Raw genomic sequence first — 20,082 nt, 5'->3', positions numbered from 1 at the left:
GTTGCATCAACACTTACGTAAAGTTGTGTGTCATCGGTATAGCAGTGAAAGCTCAGCCCATACCGACAAATAATCTCACCTAATGGGGCATATAGATGTTGAAGAGGATTGAAAATTAATTAAAATATTCACATTTGACATGTCTCCATGCCAAATAGTTGTATAAGTAAGTAACAGTCTATTATGGTTTGCAAGCAAAAAATGGTGTATAGTACACATGCAGAGGTGATCAAGTAACTCCATTTAATCTAATTCTAGTGTTGTGAAATATAGTACTGCAGAATCAGACAACAGAAGCCAGCAGTAAACAGTGTGCCAGTTCACTTTGTACAACACTCACTCATAGACCAATTTAAACTTGACAGTAAACATAAACTGTGCACATTTGGGTGTGGGTGGGAAAGTAACCTATACAGACAGACACAGGGAGAACATGCAAACTCCATGTGATGGACAGAAACAATGATCAGCTTTGATATGGCAGTGCAGAGCTGGATAAAGAATATTTGCCTCAAGAAGATGTGAAAGGAAATGAACCTTTGTATTTGCTGTGTCTTTAGTACAGTGGTGTTCGACAGATCTGAGACATGAGGCAGGTTTCTTGGGCTGAGTACCAGCAAGTTGGATAAATATAATCGGGACAATCACTCAAGTAAATAGATGTTTTGTCCAATGTATAGTCTTTTGTTTTTTGTTGGGCGTAATTGCAGGTGAGCTATATTGGCTTTACTGCTTTAGCGGGTATTGTTGTATTTTGTCTTTTTAGCACCTCTAAGAATATTCCTTGTTCTAAAGCATTTTATATTATAAGCAGCTATTCTCTAATCAACTGTCAGAAAGATGTGTTCAATCTAAAAATTGGGGTTTTCCACCTATTAATACAGTGCACAAATACTTAAAAAATAATTAGTAGTACATAAAAGTTGCATAGGCAGGGCACAGCTAAACAAATACCAACACTGCCAATTAAAATAAATGACATTTTTAAATATGACTATTTTTCCACATCACACCGTGTATCTATACTAATAAAGGCAAACCCCCTCACTCACTCCTCACTCACTCACTCCTCACCACTGACTCATCACTAATTCTCCAACTTCCCGTGGGGTGGAAGGCTGAAATTTGGCAGGTTCATTCCTTACAGCTTCCTTACAAAAGTTGGGCAGGTTTTATTTTCGAAATTCTCGCGTAATGGTCATAACTGGAAGCAGTTTTTCCCATTTACTGTAATGGAGATGAGCTTCAACGCCGTTGGGGGAGTTTCGGTGACATCATCCCCTCCCACGTAATCACGCAGTACATAGAAAACCAGGAAGACCTAAAAGCTGAAGAAACATGCATTATATAGTGAGAAGGCAGCGAAACAATAAGAAAACGGCAGTGACATATACAACCATATTCATGAGTTCTGCTACTTGAAACAAGCACGATGTAAACCTACACTTTAAATTAAGTTCATAGACAGGTTTCGCTGGCGTTTGTAATTTAGTGCCTGCCCATATAAGGCCGTCGCCCGCGGCAATCCCAAAAGCAAACTCCACTAAATATTCACGGGGTTAAGGACTGTGCTTTATGCGGAGGAAGATGAGATGGGCAGGGTGGTGTTGGACAAACTCAGTGAAACCGCAGAGAAAGTTTTTAATGCCAGGACTAAGGTAATATTAAATACAGCCATGGACATAGCGAGATGGCACCAGCACAGCTGGTAAACTTCGATGCATGTACACCGGCGCTCCGTGAACTGGCCAGTGCACAGATAAAAAGCAACAGTTCCAAAAAGCGCTGAACAAAACCGAATTACACAATTGAAAGGCACGAAAAATATGAAGTGTCTCATACATACAAGCATATTCATAAATCCAAAACAAAGCACCGTTGGAAAAAAATCAATGTCCCGCTAAAGGAAGCAGTGTAAAAAAAAGTTGCATGTTCAGGTCTCAGATAAAGAAGAAGGGGACTTTTATTGATGCAGTAAGAAACAATCGATGAATGAAACCTGTCATCTTACAACGATTGACAAACACGGAATGTAACTTGACACAACACATCCTACAAATACAAACCTGATTGAAAGAAATAATGATAATCAAATCCTTGATGACAGCAAATACTCAGTAACACTCACAAAACAAATACTGTATATTGACAGTCATGTTACGTTATTTTAAAATGTTCCCTTTTCTTTTCATAGCTTTTTAACACACTACTTCCGCTGCATCGCGGTATATATATATATGTATATATATATAACCCGATCTACATACTCGAATAATGGATACTTTATTCGCCACTCAATGATTGTTTTGGTAAAGCATACTCCGTGTATTCATTAGATGAACGGTAAAAAGTAAAGAGGAAGGATGACTTATTGAGGCATGCAGGCTGTAGTGCGCTAACTCTATCTGAATTGCGCTGATCACATTTGAAAAATATATCTTTTTCAAGTTCTATTTAGTCCATATGTGTCAAACTCAAGGGCGCGGATCACATCCGCCCGGCGTGTAATTATATCCGGCCCGAGATCATTTTATATACTGTATTATTGTATAAGCCCGGTATATGAAGCGCTGGTAACACAATAAACTACAGATCCCATAATGCAGCGCTTCAGCTGCCTTGCCTACACTTACCGAGTTAATCAAGTTATTGCGAAGCTAGCTCACGCGATGCTGAAGAGAAAAGTTGATTCTGAAAATAGAGCCTTTAAAAACCGATGGGAGGCTGAGTATATGTTTACTAAACCCATGTGTCTCATTTGTGGAGCTAATGTGGCTGTCAATTACAGAATTTAATCTAAAGACGGCACTATGAGACACAAAAAACATCAGGTTAACCTGAATGCAATGCAGAAGATACAGAAAGCGCATAATTAAATAAGAATCTGACACTTCAGGGGCGTTTTACCCGTGCCAAATACAAAGTGTTTAAAAAATTTAAAGGTTTTTTTTAGGGGAACACAAAAAAACTTTCCCTTTTCAATAAGAAACCCAATTACACTGTTCCCAAAAAGTTTGTGAAAACTGGCCACTTTTGGGCGTTTTGGGACCAAAGAAAAAAAAGTCCCCCATCCCTTCGAACCCTTGGGCATTTTTGGGTTTTAAATATCTGTGTGAGAAGTTTCTCAGTGATAAAGCCCAAAAAAACAGCACACAGGGTGCCTCACTGATGAGCACCTGCAATCCATCCTGAGAATTCCCAACACAGAACCTCACCCAAACAAAAACGAATTTGGCCCAAAAAAAGATCCCAGGGTCCAGCTCAAAAATGACATATGAGCAAAAAAACTGAATGATTTGATTTGTTTTGTGAAAAGAACACATTTCATTTATTTTCTAGGTTTTGTTATAGCTTTTTCTTTTTAAATTTTTATCATTTAAAGGATATATTTTTATGGAGAGCAAAATCTTTTGGGATTTTTAAAAATCTAAGTTTTTTTTATATAAAATTACATAAGAGTAAAGAAATGTGAATTTTTTGTTCTTTTACGTTTAATTTATTTCTAACTTGTATAATTTGACAGAATAAATTTTATGGAGAGCAAAATATTATAAGTTAAGGTTTTTAGTTGTTTATTCACAAATAATATTCCCTTTTGTTTTTCCCTTCTACCAAAGATATTTCTTACTAAATAAAATTCCTTCTATTTAAAATTTAAATAGAACTTGAACAACGAAGTTCAATATCCCAGACTTGCTAAAGGGGGGAGTCATCCGTTTTTAAAAACAGTTGCATATCTGAAAAAGCTGTGTGTGTATATATGTAGATATGTATGTATATTTTATATTTTTATATATGTGTGTGTGTATGTATATATATATATATATATATATATATTATTTTTTGTGGGTTTTTATGTATGTATATATATATGTATTTGTGTGTGTATGTATGTATGTATGTGTGTGTGTATATGTATTTTATATATGAATATATATTTTATATGTATAGATATGTTTTTTATATATATATATATTTTATTATGTTTGTAAATATATATATATATATAATATATATATAAAATACCAACACTCATCACCACACAGTGACAAAACAATTACATTGACAATCTTTACGTTATTTTAAAAAGTTTCCTTTTTTTTTTTCATTGCTTCTTTAACACACTATTTTCCCCTTTTCGGGATTTTTTCAGTGTCTAATACAATGCATTATAACATCAGCCTCAACACTAGTTAAACCTTGTACCCCCCTGCCTTAGTGGTGAAACAAGTAGAAATTGTGTGCATCTCAGAATCATAGCATTGTTTTAAACCTTGCTGATCAGCCCATGTATCGTAACAATCTTCCTATTTGTGTTTTTATCATGCTTATAGTGAGATTTGTGGGTTCCAAAATTTGTGGGTTTAAGGAGGATATCACCTTTTTCCCCGCATCATTTAGGGGAAAAACTGTTCTTAGATCAGGCTTAGAAGTCTTTCACTAGTTCTTGAATTACCCCTTTTTTGTAATTTATTTTTTCCCCTTTCCAAAGGGGCCGGTCTGCGGGGGAAGGGGGCAATGCCCCCCTTAAATAAATGACCTGCCCCTTTAAAACAAACTTTTAGAGGTTTAAAAAAAATAATGTTTCCCACAAACTGAATATGGACAAGTTTTTACGTAGCTGAAAAAACCACTGGAAAAAGGGACAAAGGATGATAGGTTTCACCTCTTGTTGCTCTTTCCCTCCGTGCTTTTTTTTTCCGCGGCTCAAAAGAACTCGGCAAAATCCCCCCCCTCACCCTCCCCAGCTAAACATCCAATCACTGTTAGTATGCAAATGACACTTCTCAGTAGGCAGGGCAGAGCAAAATGAGCTGCTAGCGGCCAGAGGCTTTGAGGAAGAAACAAATCTCTGTCCTCAATCACAGCGATTTGTGAGATAATTAACAACAACTAAAAATACATCTATATTTGTACAGTCAATGGGGGACTAGCCCAGTGTTCTTCCTCACAGTTTCAGTCTGGTAGAAAGTGTTTTTTTCGATCCCACAAGCACCACACTACATGGGAGCCGACTGGAGGACCTGTGTCTGTCTGTCAGACGCTGACACAAAGCCCCACCCCAGCCTTCAACTAGTCTGCACTCAACAGTTTTCTGGTTTCATATACTGATGCAATCACAGCGATTTTAGTAAAGCTTATTCACTTTCCACCCCAGCTTCCAGCAGCCCACAAGGGAAAGTTAATGCTGTAAAGGATCATCCCCCAACCTTTAAAAAGTGTGGGCTGCTCCTGCCTGTACCAATAGCGGTAGCAATGATGCTGCGGGATACATCAGAGCCAGGAGCTAGCATGTCTACTCCTGTGGCATCACAGACCTGCTTCTCCTGTACCTCTGCCACAATTGCTGCCCCAAAACATCCCACTCAGCTACCCAGTGACTTAAATGGAAATACACTATCCCAGCCAATACTAGGTAGTTAGTAGTTACAACATTAAGATCATTCAGTCCTGCTTGGTACCGCACACAACCATGGCTGGAGTACTCTGTTTCAGGGATGCATGCTTCTGTTTCCCCTGCCCCGAAAATATGGCAGCACTGTTAATGGAGGGATGTATTTTTTCCCTTTAACTGGTTTTACCAACTGGAAAGCAGCACTTGATCGAGACAAGGGGCTCCAGAGATATGTGTCCAGCCACAACCATGTGCATGCTTCAACTATTTGGACTGAGCATAAAAGAAGAGAGGCCACAGGAGGGAGTGTGACTGTGGATTCAATGTTGGTTGGTAAAACACAACTTGAAAAAAAAAATTACTGTGTCAAGAGTATTGGTAGTGGTCTAAGGTTTCTCTGTGTAAATGAGTTGGGGCTCGTGGGCGGCAAAAACCCGAGACATGATGCAGCGGGTAATGATGATGACATTGCTTCAGGTATTTTTCTAAAACTGATGCTATATACCTTAAAGAAGGATGGGAAGCTAGAAAGCATATCTAAGGGTATCCCAAAAAATGCAAAATACACATCTAAGGGTATCCAAAATGAAATTATCCAAACACTGGCTCAAAAGGTGCTTGGAGAGGTCAGGAAAAAATATGAAAGTGCTGATTCTGCGGGTTTTGCCTCAAAAGTGATGGGACCAGGGATAGGTGCAATGTGGAACATTAGTCTGTGATAATACGGTTTTTGTCAAATTCCATGCCAGAGGAGCATCTTATTGGTTGCTTGACTTGCAACAATTTGGGCGAAGTACATCACCTCTGAGATGTTGTTCCACCTTTCTGATGCTGGCTACAGTGCTGACAGTATACTTAGCCAGTGTTATGATGGGCTTAGCCAGTGTTATGATGGGGCTTCTGTGATAAGTGGGTTGAGGGGGGTTACAAGCTCTGCTCCAAAAGAGGCTTGACAGATATGTCCCATACATCCACTGCTACAACCACCAACTGCACTTAGTGTGCACATGTTCATGCCATGCAGAGTGAGTCGTGTGCAAATAAATTTTTTAGCCTATCTAGTTCACTCTACAACTTTTTTCACCACCACTATGTGCTCAATAAACATGATGCACCTTGTCTAAAAAGGCTGCTTGAGATCAGATGGACAAGCCACTATGAGGTGACAAGGTGCACTGTGGACAATCAAGAACAAATCCTTGTATCCTATCTGAGATGACAGAGGATGATGATGCTGCAGTTGACCTGTGCCCCGAGGGCATCAGGCCTGCTATCCAAATTAAGGGCATCACTTCTTTGAGATTGGAAAGTTCCCAGTGCGGGTGCTTGGGTGTCTTGAAACCAGCAAATGCTATTCTACAGTCTCAGTCAGTTGATCTGTTCAGTGCTTCTGAGGTTGTTAGTTCAGCACTGGACTCCTTAAAAACCATCTGGGAGGATGAATGTTGGGAGTGTCATCTCCTGCTGAGGATGAGTCACATCCAACAAGAAGGAGAACAATGAGCAAAAAAATTGGGTCCCAAAGTGTTGCGCTCTCAGCTTTGGGCCATACAGACTCTGGTGACCCTACTATTTCCCACCATCAGTCTCTGAAAGATCCCTGCTCAACGTCCTTGACAGGGCCATTTCAGAAAATGGAAACTAGATTTTCACACAAGAATATTGACCTTGATGAGAGCCATATCTAGTCTTGCACCCAAATCTAGCACATTTCTAGATCCCACCCTGTTGCCCCCTCTGGCTGTGATGACTGGCACTGTAGCAGATGTTGTAAGTCTGAAAAATGAAGTTCTTGTGGCAAAACAGATGCTGCTCAAAAAAATGTTCAAAGGAAACAGACCTGTCCACTGTGTGTAAACTCCTGCAGGAGTATAAGGAAGCTTTCGAGGGTTTCATAAATTTATGTAACAGCCCTGGTAATTTGGGGTGTCTTCAGCATCGTGTGAGAGTTCCTTCTCCCCCTTTGCCACGGGTCCTAACCCCTATGCATTAGCACCATGTTACATAAAGAAGAGGAATTTGGTGATCTCGGCCCATGAGAAGTCCATAACAAATACTTGGATATGATGAATTTGGAAGAGTTTTGCAAGAAACAGGAGACTGTTGTTGTAGAGTGGATTGAGGAGAAGGAGAGTGGAGCTGTTCAGTTCAAACAGAGTTCAGTTACTTGCAAAACAAACAAGCTTAGAATAAAACAAAAAGACAAAAAAGAAGAAAAAAGTTCAAATGTTCTCTTCAATCTGTTGTGGTTCTAGAAATTAGTTTGAGAATTGTAGGAAAAGAACATGGTGAGTTGTTTTTTTTTTAATTACTATGCCAGCCCTTTTTAGTTTTGTAAATATTGGATTTATATTGAGAGGTCTTATTTTATTCTTACCTTATTTTGCAAATTTATTTGAGAATTAGGCCATCCAATTAAGATACATTTTATGTTGTTGGTTGTAAAGATCTGGATGGATATTTTATTTTATTCTTTATTTTTATTTTTTTTTTCTCTATTTTTCAGTTTTATTTTTCAAGACTTGGTGAATTGTTTTTTTTTTTTATAACTTGGCCTACCCTCTTTAATTTTGTTAATATTGGTAATAGTGAAGTGTTATTGTTGGGTTCAAATATATTTGATTGCCATCAATTAAGGTAAATGTCATGTTTTTAGTTTTATAATCTGATGAGGAATATTTTATTTTATTTTTTGTTGTTTTTATTTTCAGTTTTCCTCCTGAAGGATTGCCACCTTATCATTTGGGCAGGGGTTACGTGCTTCAGTGACCCTAAGAGCTACACCAGCAGAAGCTTAGCCTTTTGGGGGGGACACCTAAGTTGGACAGGTCTTAGGGTAAAGGCCTGACAAAGTGCAATCCCAAATTTCATGACAAAAACAGTTATACAGAGCACCCCACTCCCACCACCACCCCACCCCTTTCCCCCCTCCGTGCCACCATGTGCTCCCTTCACATTTCTGTCTGCCCCTCAATATGCCTGTCTGAAGCCCAGTTTCCAATGCAGGAAATACAGCAGGATGAAGAGACTGTAACAGGAGGACTAAGACAAACAAAAAGGAGTTACAAACCTAAAAACTCCCCCTAATCTATCAAATCATGGAGCCTCAATTTAAACTTACCCTCTCCGCTTCTATAAGACTGACACAAATGCACTGTAGATGTTTTGATCTTTTCTGGTTTTATATTGTGATTAGTAATTGGGGATGTTGTTTGGTATTACCGAAAAAACTTTGTTTTTGATTCCTAGGGTTTACACATAGCATTTACCTATAAGTTTCCTTCCACTCTGGAGTTTAAGTTATAGGTAGGAAGTAAAGATGTTTTACAATGTAGGAAAATGTTGTGCGACGCTCAAAAAGCATTCAAAACGCACTGCTATAAGACATTTCACTTCATTGTGCATTGCCCACTACTGGAAGATGAGCACAAAACTATAAACCTGCTCTCTCCCAGGACTGAAAATGGAGAGATTTTTTCTCTCTTGTAGAAATGTTGAAGCAAAAACACACAACAATCGAATGAACACGAAAAACATTGAAATCATTTTTATACAAATATAATCGTTTTGACAGAATATTTTAGGGTTCTCTAATAGTGGTTGACTTGCAATTAAATTGGCATAGTCTGCGCACAGGTGCACTTTCTTTAGCTAATTTGACATGTTTTCCCCCAAACACAGAAATCGGACTTTAATTTTATTCTACGTGATCTGACATTACAAATAAAAAGACGCTAGTTGTTAACAATTTAGGTTAACTATAAGTGTCGGATTTTGCGGTCTACACATACAACAGACACGTATGAAATAACTGCTGTGACTCGTATCTGTCTTTCGCTTCTTATAAAACTAGTTTCAGTTTACTAACATTTTTGTCTCGTCTCACATTTTCTCGCTGCCACTAACGCCCATTTTCTTGTTTTTTTTTTTTTCGTCCGTACGAAGCGTTTCACTCATATAGGGCAAATCTTTCGTCTACTCAGTTTTTTAAACGTGTAGCAAAACGAACAATGATCGAATCAGTCATTTTAATATACAGGTAAGGATAAATCTGCAGAATATAATGGAGAAATTGATATTGAATCTTGGAATACTGTTTAATACAGAATTAGTATAAAATATTGGAATGTTGTTTACTTCCTCTGTAATAACTGGGTGTCTTGTTCTTGTTGCTTACAATTCCTACCCAGAGGGTCCCTTGCCACTCTGTCGTTACGTCACCAACCGTAGAGGGCGGGTTGAGTATAGAGGCGTGATCTTATGCAGCCAATTGCCAGAGGGGAAAAAAGAAGGACGGGAGAAAAAAAGCGCGAGCGCTACCTTATCCTGCTCGCTCACCGATTTGAGTTCACAAGCGCAGGTGCTCATTTTTCTTACTCAATAAAATGTCTGTCGACTCGAAGTCGCTGCCTCCATCCTGAGCCCCCTTTCGGCCCGCTGTTTGTTAGCGTGCGGCTTGCAGTTAGGGGTGGCGTACGTGTTGGCGCAGAGGTTGGGTGCTCGCTGCTCATCTACTGATAGATGGGTCCTGGTTTGGCTCTGCTACGATGCCATTGTGCATTTTACGTTGGTAAGTAAACTTTGGAATCCACGCCTTCGCGATAAAACTGTCATTTAAAATTGAGGCTGTGTTTGTTGAGTATGGAGGAATATTTCGGACAAAATGAAATAAATAAATAAATACGTAAATAAATAAAAGTACTGTGAAATGTGAGCATAAGTAAATAAATGTGTCATGAAATGAGAGCCTTAATAAATAAATATGTCATGAAATGAGAGCATAAATAAATAAATGTGTCACGAAATATTTTTTTCGTTGCTTATTTATTTATTTCATTTTAGTCCTAACATTCCTGCAAACCGTCATGAAATACGGCTTGAAATAAAACTGTCACTTTCACTCGTCAAAGTTGAGAGGGTGGGCTCTAACACGCCCTCTAGTTACTGATTGGTGAATCGATAGCACAAGAATTCATTAGAAAATGGTTACTACTGCCGATGAAATGGATTCTGCCGAAGATATTACGTATTTCAGAGAGAAATTGAAGATTTATCGGAAGAAATTACAATGTTGACAGCCCTTTTAGACTCTGATATAGATGAAACTGATTTTGAAATTATCGAAGAACAGGTGGAACGGACTCTACTACACTCCAGTTCAGATGTGACGCAGTTCCTGCTCTGGACGTCCATCCTTGACATTCCAGCTGAGTCAATAGAACAACTTCTGTTATGCGGTTTAAAAGTACGACAGATTGCAGATCTGTATGATGTATCAGAGAAGGACGATCACAAGGCGAATGAGCCAGTTTGACATACGGTAGCTGCAACGGCTGTATTAGTTTAGGTACTTTGACATGGAATGCCCAAAGCAGCTCCAACTATATTTTGAACTGAACAAGCGGGTTAGAAAATGGATGGATGGATGAACAACTTTGCCACTGATCAGAGCTGTACAGTTGTTTGAAAAAGTAGTTTTGGCGAATATGCAACTGACTTTCTACTCGTAAAACAAGGGTCAAATACTCAGTTCAAAAGGGGAAGCCAACATTGTAATTTCTTCCGATAAATCTTCAATTCTCTCTCGAAATAAAATATCTTCGCCGAATCCATTTCATCGGAAATAGTAACCATTTTCTAATAAATGTGCTATCGATTCACCAATCAGTAACAAGGGGCGTGTTAGACCCACCCTAACTTTGACAGTGAAATGACAGTTATTTCAAGCCGTATTCATGACCGTTCAGAATGTTACGGACAAATGAAATAAATAAATAACCCGAAAAACATTTGTGACATTTTTTTTATGCCCCATTTCATGACATATTATTTATTAAACTTTTCTTTTCATGACACATTTTTTTATTTATCTAAATTTCACAGTACTTTATTACCATTTATTTATTTATTTCATTTGTCCAAATATTCCTCCATTTTAAGATGTACAAAGTACTGTATACCGAAGATGTAGGGAAAATAATGAAGATAAAAGCAACAGGCTGGAAGACAGTATAACTCTCTCAAACCCTCCTTTTTGAATGGCATATTAAACCCAATTGCACAGATCGTAATTGAATGTTAAATTATTTTTCAGACTTTCAATCTAAAGCTTTGAAGTTTATCAGAATTGTTGACGTTACATTTTAAAAATGTTTTAAAGTTAAATGACATTGTCGTAACTGTTAAAAATGTACAGGCCTGAGCTATCTAAAAAGTTATTTCAATTGTAGATAAGTAAAAAAAATATATAAATCTTACTTGCAAACACAATATTTATATTTTACCACGAAGAAGAAAACATTAAAAAATGTTCCAAATAACTGGAGATTCTTTATTCAATCTAATCACTTTCTGATCTGCTTCTACCAAGCAGATAACCTGTTTGAATGTGAGTTTGCTGTGGGTGCAAAGGCCAGACCTAATCCTGGAATAGTACCACTTAATCATAGGTCATACTCACCGCCTCGGTTCAGTTTAGATGTACCATTTTCCGAGAATGCAATATAAAAATGGGAGTCACATTTGGTTTCTTTAGCAAGGTGTGGTCAAAATCACAAAACATAAGTAAGAAAGCCCTGTAATTTTGCCAAACTGCCATAGTGATCCTGATAAATGCGATTCATCCAATAATGTAATAATGGTAAAAATGCATAATTTAAAATTTAATAATTAATGATTATAATAATAACTGAAAACTTGTGTTTTGGATATGTAACTTTTTTTTTTTTTTTTTTAAGGAAGGTCCATTTGTCTACATGTCTCTTGTAGGCACTGTGGCAACATCTGACAACATGTTGGCTGAATTGTGTAGGTATTCAATTACTACTATCTTTGTTTTTTGTTTTTTTTTTTGTTGCACATATTTTATTCATCTAGTGTGCGTATTCCCTTACAAGGGTTTGGACATGATTATCACCATTTTATTATGAAATTCAGTGTAACTGCTTCCTGTTAATTTAAAAGATGCTAAATATTCAAGCATTTAGTAATACCAGGTAATTTTTTTGGCGTTAATACAGAATGCCTCATCTGGTAGAGTGAAATAGCTTCTGACAGTTCTAGTCCTTCTAATTTGTATTAAAATGTGTGTGTGTATATCTATACATATTGTGACATGAGGTCCCTATCTTACACCCAAAACACAAGGCTGACTCTCAGTGCTTTAGCAACACCAACTTTTTCAGCTTTAAACAGGAACACGCGCAGTTATTTATTGTACTGGGATCTACCACGCTCCAATACACAGACACCGCAATCAGGCAGAGTTGTGCCAGGTTAATGGCCAAATAATACTATTCCCTGCAATTATAATGTTCCTTGATACACCCATGGCGGCAGGCGCTCTATAATGAGCATGATCTTTTCAAATTTGTTTTGTGCGACTGTCACAGATCGCGACCAAAAGATGTCGAGTACACAGACACAGTCAGGGACTTTTTTCAAATGGGTGCTACCACAACCTGCGGTTGCCTCAGTGACAAACAAGCAATCCTTCCTGCAATGACAGAGTTTTGCGCGACTGCACAGCTAGGAAAGTTTCAGTGTCTCTAAAACCTCACATCCAACCCCCATAAAACCCATGCTTCTTTCATAACAAGGGAAGAAACCACAGTCTAAGCTGGGCTTAGGTAGATGCAAGGAGAACATCAGCTTTGGCGGGCAAATGGTGAACATCAAAGCAAGTGGCTGTAAATTAATAAACCATCTAGTGGGTTTGTATCTTTCTGTCAGAAGAGCCACTGGGTGGTGCATGATCTGTTTCTAGGGTAAACTGTCTGCCCCATAAGTAGTAGCAAAGAGCCTCCACCACCCCTTAATTGCAAACATTCCTTCTCGATATTGAGTAATTTCCTGCTTAGAAACATGATGGGATGTTCTTCCCCATAGAAACACTGAGAGTACTGCCCCAAACCAAAAGCACTCACATTTGTCTGTAGAATTAATTCCTTAGAAAGACCAGATTCCCCAGAACCAGGAATGAAGACTAAGCAGCTTTTGAGTCAAGAAGTATCTCTCTCAATCATTTGTCCAGACAATGGTGCAGTTTTTCAATCTTTTGTCCGGTTAGTGAGAGGGGTGGCGTATGAGCAAAGTGTGGAATGAATCCTCTGTGATCCCCAGTGAGTTCTAGGAAAGCATGAATCTGCTTCTACATTTCTGGACATGGATATCCAAGCACCTCACCGAACTTGTCCAACTGAGGTTTAATCAAACCGTTCCCCATAGAGTACCCCAAATAATGTGTTTTCAACATCCCCAATTTATACTTAGGGTTAGTTGTCAATCCAGCCATCCTCAAACTGTTAAGCACCATTTGCAGGCTATCAAGATCGACCTCAATCATTTCTGAAAATGACCATATCATCAAGATAGGCCCGAGCATACTTGGAATAGGGTGCAAAATCTGATCCATCATCCACTGAAAAGTCAACAGTGCACCATGGAGACCAAATGGGAGTCTGGTGATTTCGAACAACCCATCCAGGGTGACAAATGTGATTTTCACCAAGCTGGATGCCTCCAGGGTGCCTACCATTATCCTTCTTGAGAGGTAAGGCTTTGCGAGTTTCTCCAAGTCATCTGTATGTAGCATTGGGTATGCATCAAACTTGGAAACCTTATTCAAACATGTAAAATCCATACAAAACCAAACCGAGCTTTGGAACCCAAACAATTGGGCTTCACCACTTGTTTTACTTTCTAAATTACACCTCCTCTCATATCACATTTCCACATTGCTTCCAGAAGATCATATGGGTGCATCTACAGTATATTTTAACACCAGGATCAGTTACGATTTTGTGTTCAGCAATTTCAGTCGCCAGGCACAGCCGAGTAAGCCATTGGGTACCTCCTAATCAAGTGACAGCAACTCAGCCTTCTGGGAGTTTGGTAAATCATCACCAATAGTATCCTCTGTCTGATAGACTGCCGCTGACGTGGCCAACACCTTATGTGGTTTGTGCCACTCTTTCAAAAGATTAAAATGTAAGATTTGCATGGGCTTTTTGTTGGCTGGGTATTCTGTCATTGTCATTTAGGAGACTGTATACTCCTCAGTACGCTGGATCCAGCCACTTCACCTGAAATTTATGGGGTCAGACAGGATCAACACCAGGACCAGATCCCCATATTGGATCTAAGTTTGCTTTTCTTGTCATAATTACGTTTTGTTCCTCCTGTTCCTGCTGCTGATGCTCCACCACAATTTAGAAATTTGCTTTTGGAGAAACAACCCAATCGACAAATCTCACCCCGTGAGTTGCATTGAGAACCCCCATCCATTCCTTCTGAAACCTATGCAACAGCCCTTGTGGTTGGCAGCCAAATAACAGTTTGAATGGACTCAAGCTGGTGGATGCCAGAGGGGACTCCCGAATAGCAAACAGGATGAAGGGCAACATGGTGTCTTGGGAGGTCGAGTCGTCAAGGGCCACCCACCGAATCATCGGCTTTAAAGTCTTGTTTAAATCATTCAGTCAGGCCATTCGTCTGTGGATGATAAACAGTGGAGCTCAATTGTTTAATTGCAAGGCTCTCACACAGCTGCTTCATGATGCTAGAAGTGAATGGCATACCCTGGTCCATTAATATCTCGCAAGTAATGCCCAGAAACTGTCCCACATCTCGGCCGATATTCAGCAAATAAAAGTGTTTTAAAATATGATCCCTGGTCTTCGTGCCAAGATGACATCTCCAGACATGGTGAGCAATTTTTAAAACCATCTGTCTCTGTGCCCTTTCGGGACCACCAACTGCTCAATCAGCCCTTCCCCTATGCAACCAGAAATCACCCGATATAAGAAATCATCCTTAATCAACAAGTGTGGTGTTTTTCAAATTCAGGCCCTCCGCTCCATTAGAGTAAGAGTTTGTGACATGTGCTTGTTTAAATGTAAGTCTATGCTGCTGTCTGCTCATTTGCTGTCGGCTCATTGCAGGTGTGCAAACTCAGTCGGGGTGCCAGTACCTGCTTCCCCAAGGCCCAATGCAGCACCCTTCCACCTCTCCAGTCATTGTTTCTCTGGGGCCTGTAGCTGTTGTCTGGCCTGTGGAGGTTGAAGGTGTGGGCGCCTGATGCATAGAATCCTCCAATTGTCCCAGACCCTCAGGCGAAGTGTTGTGTCCTACATTACTGGAGAAATTATCTTCAGTCTCTAAGCTGGCTCCTTGACCGACCTTGTCAGCGGCGAGATCACAACAGTGGAGAGGGGTGCCCTGCAGGTGGCTAAGATCCGTGGGAAGAAGGCAATCCTCTTCCTTACTGTATAAAGAGGCCAGAGTAAAGTGTCAGATATGGTAGTCAAACTTTAAAGTTCCTCCTTAAATTTCAGAGGAGTAAGTCTTCTTAAGCGTCTCTGTGAACACAGCTAATGTTAACCTGGTCCTTAATTTGTGTAGGTAATCTGCCAGAGCAAGTCATGACATACTACCCAGCGGTCACTACCAGAGTCCAACACAGCTGGGATTTCGCGTCCAGCCAATTTAATAGAGACCTTGAAATTGTCTGAGCCAGACTGAGGTCCATGGACTGTGCAGGAAAGAGCAGCACTCCTGAGCCAGATGCCTGGTTGATCACAGCAAAAGCACCTGCACTCAAACCCAGCTGAGGGTTTCCTACAATAGTGCTTTCTACTCGTGACTTAGTTTTGTGTGCCCCAGCAGTGTCAGTCAGCAACTCTAGGAGTCTGGTCTTGAGCAGGGAGAAACCAAGGCAGGTGTTGCAGTAGCTGTTACTCTGAGGAGAGGTGGGATGAGGTGTAGGCAGAGGCTGCAACCCATAGTTTCAGCAACTGGCCAGTAGGCAGTGACAGAATGGTTGGGTCAAAGTCCATGCCACATCAGGATTGTCAATAGTGAGCTTTTCCACAATTTGCTCAATGGTGTCTCCATTAAACCAGCTTTGAATCAGGTCTACAGAGTCCTGGACCTGTCCCTGTATAAACCAATCCTGATCGATTTACCACACTGAAACTGACATCCCTTGGCCAAGAGGCTCATAGCAGTCCAGAGGAGAATCTGTTGCTTCAGGAAGTCATAATCATGAGCCTTTCAGAAGGAAGATTTTGCATAACCTCTAGGGCCTCCCTGTTCAAAACCAAAATAGCTGCCCAGCCTTTCTTGTCCCAGCACATTATTGTTGCTGTGTTTTCAAAACAGACTAATAAACACTTTCGGGTGTTAGTGGGAGCCATCTTCACCAGCATGTGCGGGGACAGGCAAGAACAGGAGTGCCTGCAGGAGCTTCATCTGGCTCCAGTGGGAGAGTAACATCATTTGTCTGTTGCGGATCCATTGGTGCAAGACCTCACTCTTGGTACAATTTGATGAGTGAATCTCTGTCTTACACCGAGAGAGACACGGAGTCCACAAGCTTCAGGAAAACTAACTTTATTTTTTAATCAAAGCGGGCACAGTCAGGGTCTATTTTAAGATACCTGATTCATTTGTTTCCTTTGTGGTTTCCAGCTACAAATGTATATATAAAAATAATATATATAAAACAATTTTTCAGTTCCCTCTATAATTATTGGCACCCCTTGTAAAGATGAGTAAAAAGAAGGGTTGAAAAAAAAATCACTTTTTGGTGAATTACACATAATCTCACACTACAAAATGTGAATTCCATCCTTTAATTGAAGTACATTCTGAGAAAAACAAATCTCCAATGAAGAAGAAATTATTTTTAACAAAGCCACTTGTGCCACGGTTATTGGCACTCCTAGAAATTCTTATGAAGAAAATGTAACTGAAGCATTTTTTCTCTATATCTTACTTTGTTTTAGGTTGATCTGAGTGTGTAGACACCTTCAAGCACTAAACAATGTTTACCTGTAGTATAAATGTGAGGTGGCACAAATTCCCTTATTCATCCATCATTATGGAAAACTTAGAGAACACACAATTCAAATGAGAGGAAAGTTTTACTGTGGAAAAACAGGAGAAACAGCATCTGGGGGACAGCAAGCATCTAAAAGTACCATCAGATGCCACCTTCTTGCCAACAGATTATATTTGAGGCTAGCCGGAACAATGTTGTTTACCCCTCTGCTCCACAGTTTAAAATTACAAATCAAACAATTCTGATGCAATTAAAGTGCACATTGCAGGCTTTCATTTAAGTAAAGAATTCTGAGGCGTGTAGAAACATGCTAAATGCTTCTAAACTTATTGGCCGGCACTTCATCCTACAACAAGATAATGATCCCACAAATACTGCTAAGGCAACACAGGGTTTTTCAAAGCAAAAAATGGAAGATTCTTGAATGGCCAAGCCAGTCACCCTATTTAAATCAAATTGAGCAGCCCTTCCATATGCTATAGGGAAAATTTAAGGTGAGTAGCCCCCAAAACAAGCAGGAGCTGAAGATTGCTGCATTATAGGCAACCATAGTATCACCAGAGAAGCTACTCCGCACCTGGTCATGACAGACTTCAAGCAGTCCTTGCATGCCATGGATATTCAACAAAGTACTAAACATGACTGCTTTAACATATATTTATGCTATGTCTCAAACATTACAGTTCCCTGAAATCTGTGGGACCATGTAGAAAAAGTGTCATAATTTGTACATGGCGAGAACAAAATGCATAAATGCCCTTAAAGTCTGCAATGTCACTTTAATCTCATTTGGATTTTTGATATCGTTTTAAACTTGTGAGCAAAGGGTAAATCAGGAAAATAGGTCTTTATTCCAAATATGTTCACAGTATGTACTAAATAAAGTTATTTTGGATTTTTAACTAAACAAAATGGTTAAATTCATAAACATGAATGTATACAGTTGGTTATCCTCATATTAAAACACATGTTCATATATAACAGATATGTGTGTACTTCTGTGAAAGTTCATGTAATTGATGTTATCTTTATAGGCTCCAACTTTCCTTGATCCTGTAGTAGAAAGGCAAATTCGGGAACTGGATGGATGTTTTGTAAGTCATTTAGGTAAAGTCAAACATAAATACTGAAAAGTCATTTAAATACGTGTGATTTAACAACATAAAAGATTGTTGTAGCTTAAGGAAGTAGGCAGATAATATGTTTATATTATTAAGTTGAGATAGTTAAAAGGAAGGTGAGATAATGTAATAGTAGTCAACAAAGGATTCTGGAAAATTATAAACTAAGATCTTTCAAAGTGAGGGCTTTTTTTGTAGGCAGTGAACACTTGATCTTACCTGAATCCATTATTAGGAGACACCAAATACATTAAACTTTTTATTGGTCCAACACTGGAAACGCTACTGGATAATACATTTTCAAAAGTGTTGCTTTTTGATTGTCCTTGTAAATAAGTGTCACTGCGGTACCACATAGCAGTCAGAAACACAAACGGATGACAGTAGTGATTTCATGGTCACAGCAGTAAAATGTCTATATAAAAAAAAATGTTATCATTTAATAGTAATGTTTAACATTTTTGTCCATATCCCAGTGTGTCTGTTATATCTGGTTTGGGTGAAGACACATTATAATGGCTGTAGGCAAAAAGGGCCCCAGTAGCACCCCTTGGTAGAGTGTCAGAGTATTTGTGATGGAGGCTGAAATTAAAGGTGCTCCAGGACAGTGTTGTTGAGAAACAGTCATAGTGGCCTTAGCGTTTGCTCTTGTCCTTTTTACTTTCATTGTATCTAGTGAATCCATAGTTTGTCTCATAATGCAGCTGGCCTTCTTGATTAGTTTATTCAGGTGTTTGACATTCCTTGAGCCGGTGTTACTCTCCTGGCGGACACAACTTTAATTATTTCAGTGGACTGTATTGATTGTTTGTTAGTTCATCCATATAAACTTGTCACACACATTAAAAGACCTTAAAAGATGACCCATCTTTTGAGTAGAACAGCTTAACTACAACTCTCTGTAGTCCATGTGGTCAAGTCTGCTATTTAGTTGAGCGAGAATTTATAAGTCTGCAACATGACCACTTCCTCATCATCCTCTGGCATGCCAGAAGTCCACTAGCTACTTTTTATTAGTAATGTTCAATTACTGGTGGATGTCATTGCACCATAAGACAAAGGTATTATTGTTTTCTGTCAATAAAACAAGGTCATTTTTAGGTGAAGAGCCAGAATTAATTAATTGTCTTCAAAATATCTGAGGAATTGAGTCATCACAACTGGACTTCTTTCTTGTTAGGCCACAATCCAGCCTCATCAGCATTAACTCCGTCACTTCCAACATTGCCAAATACCTAGCCACAATCCTAGCACCTTTAGTTTGAGACCACGGACCACCACATCCACAATTCAGAGAGTTTGCTTCAAGGTCAGGAGCTAAATCTGGATATGGATGAAACCATGGTATCCTTTGATGTCACATCTCTCTTCACCAGCATCCCCACTACTGCTGCATTAACAGCTGTAAGGAGGAGACTGAAGAAGATGGCATCCTAACCACCAAAGCCTCCTTAACCCAGATCAAATGCGTCTTGTTCTTGGATCTGTGTTTGAACACCACTTACTTCTCATACAGAGGTGATTTTTACAGACAGAGACATGGCTGTTCTGTGGGTCCCCAGTGTCACCCATTGTAGCCAACTTGTACATGGAAGAAATGGAGGAGAAAGCACTCAACTCTTTCCCAGGGATGACACCAACCCACTGGTTCAGATATTTTAAGGACACCTGGGTAAAGATCAAGATCCGGGAGGTACAGGTCTTTACAGACCACATTAACTCAT

The 20,082-nt window shown here is 39.3% G+C and overlaps 1 long non-coding RNA gene across 1 annotated transcript; it reads left to right on the top strand.

Annotated features, from left to right (window-relative positions):
* Window positions 1-9,871: 9,871 nt before the first annotated feature.
* On the top strand, window positions 9,872-17,279 carry LOC120522223. Its single transcript, XR_005632315.1, has 3 exons — window positions 9,872-9,965; window positions 12,133-12,202; window positions 17,182-17,279. It is a non-coding gene; the product is annotated as an uncharacterized LOC120522223 (long non-coding RNA).
* Window positions 17,280-20,082: the final 2,803 nt, after the last annotated feature.

This window comes from Polypterus senegalus, unplaced genomic scaffold, assembly GCF_016835505.1.
Source record: "Polypterus senegalus isolate Bchr_013 unplaced genomic scaffold, ASM1683550v1 scaffold_2288, whole genome shotgun sequence".
Lineage (NCBI taxonomy): Eukaryota > Metazoa > Chordata > Cladistia > Polypteriformes > Polypteridae > Polypterus > Polypterus senegalus.
Note: the sequence above shows the minus strand (reverse complement) of the source record. Positions and strands in the feature narration are given on the sequence as shown.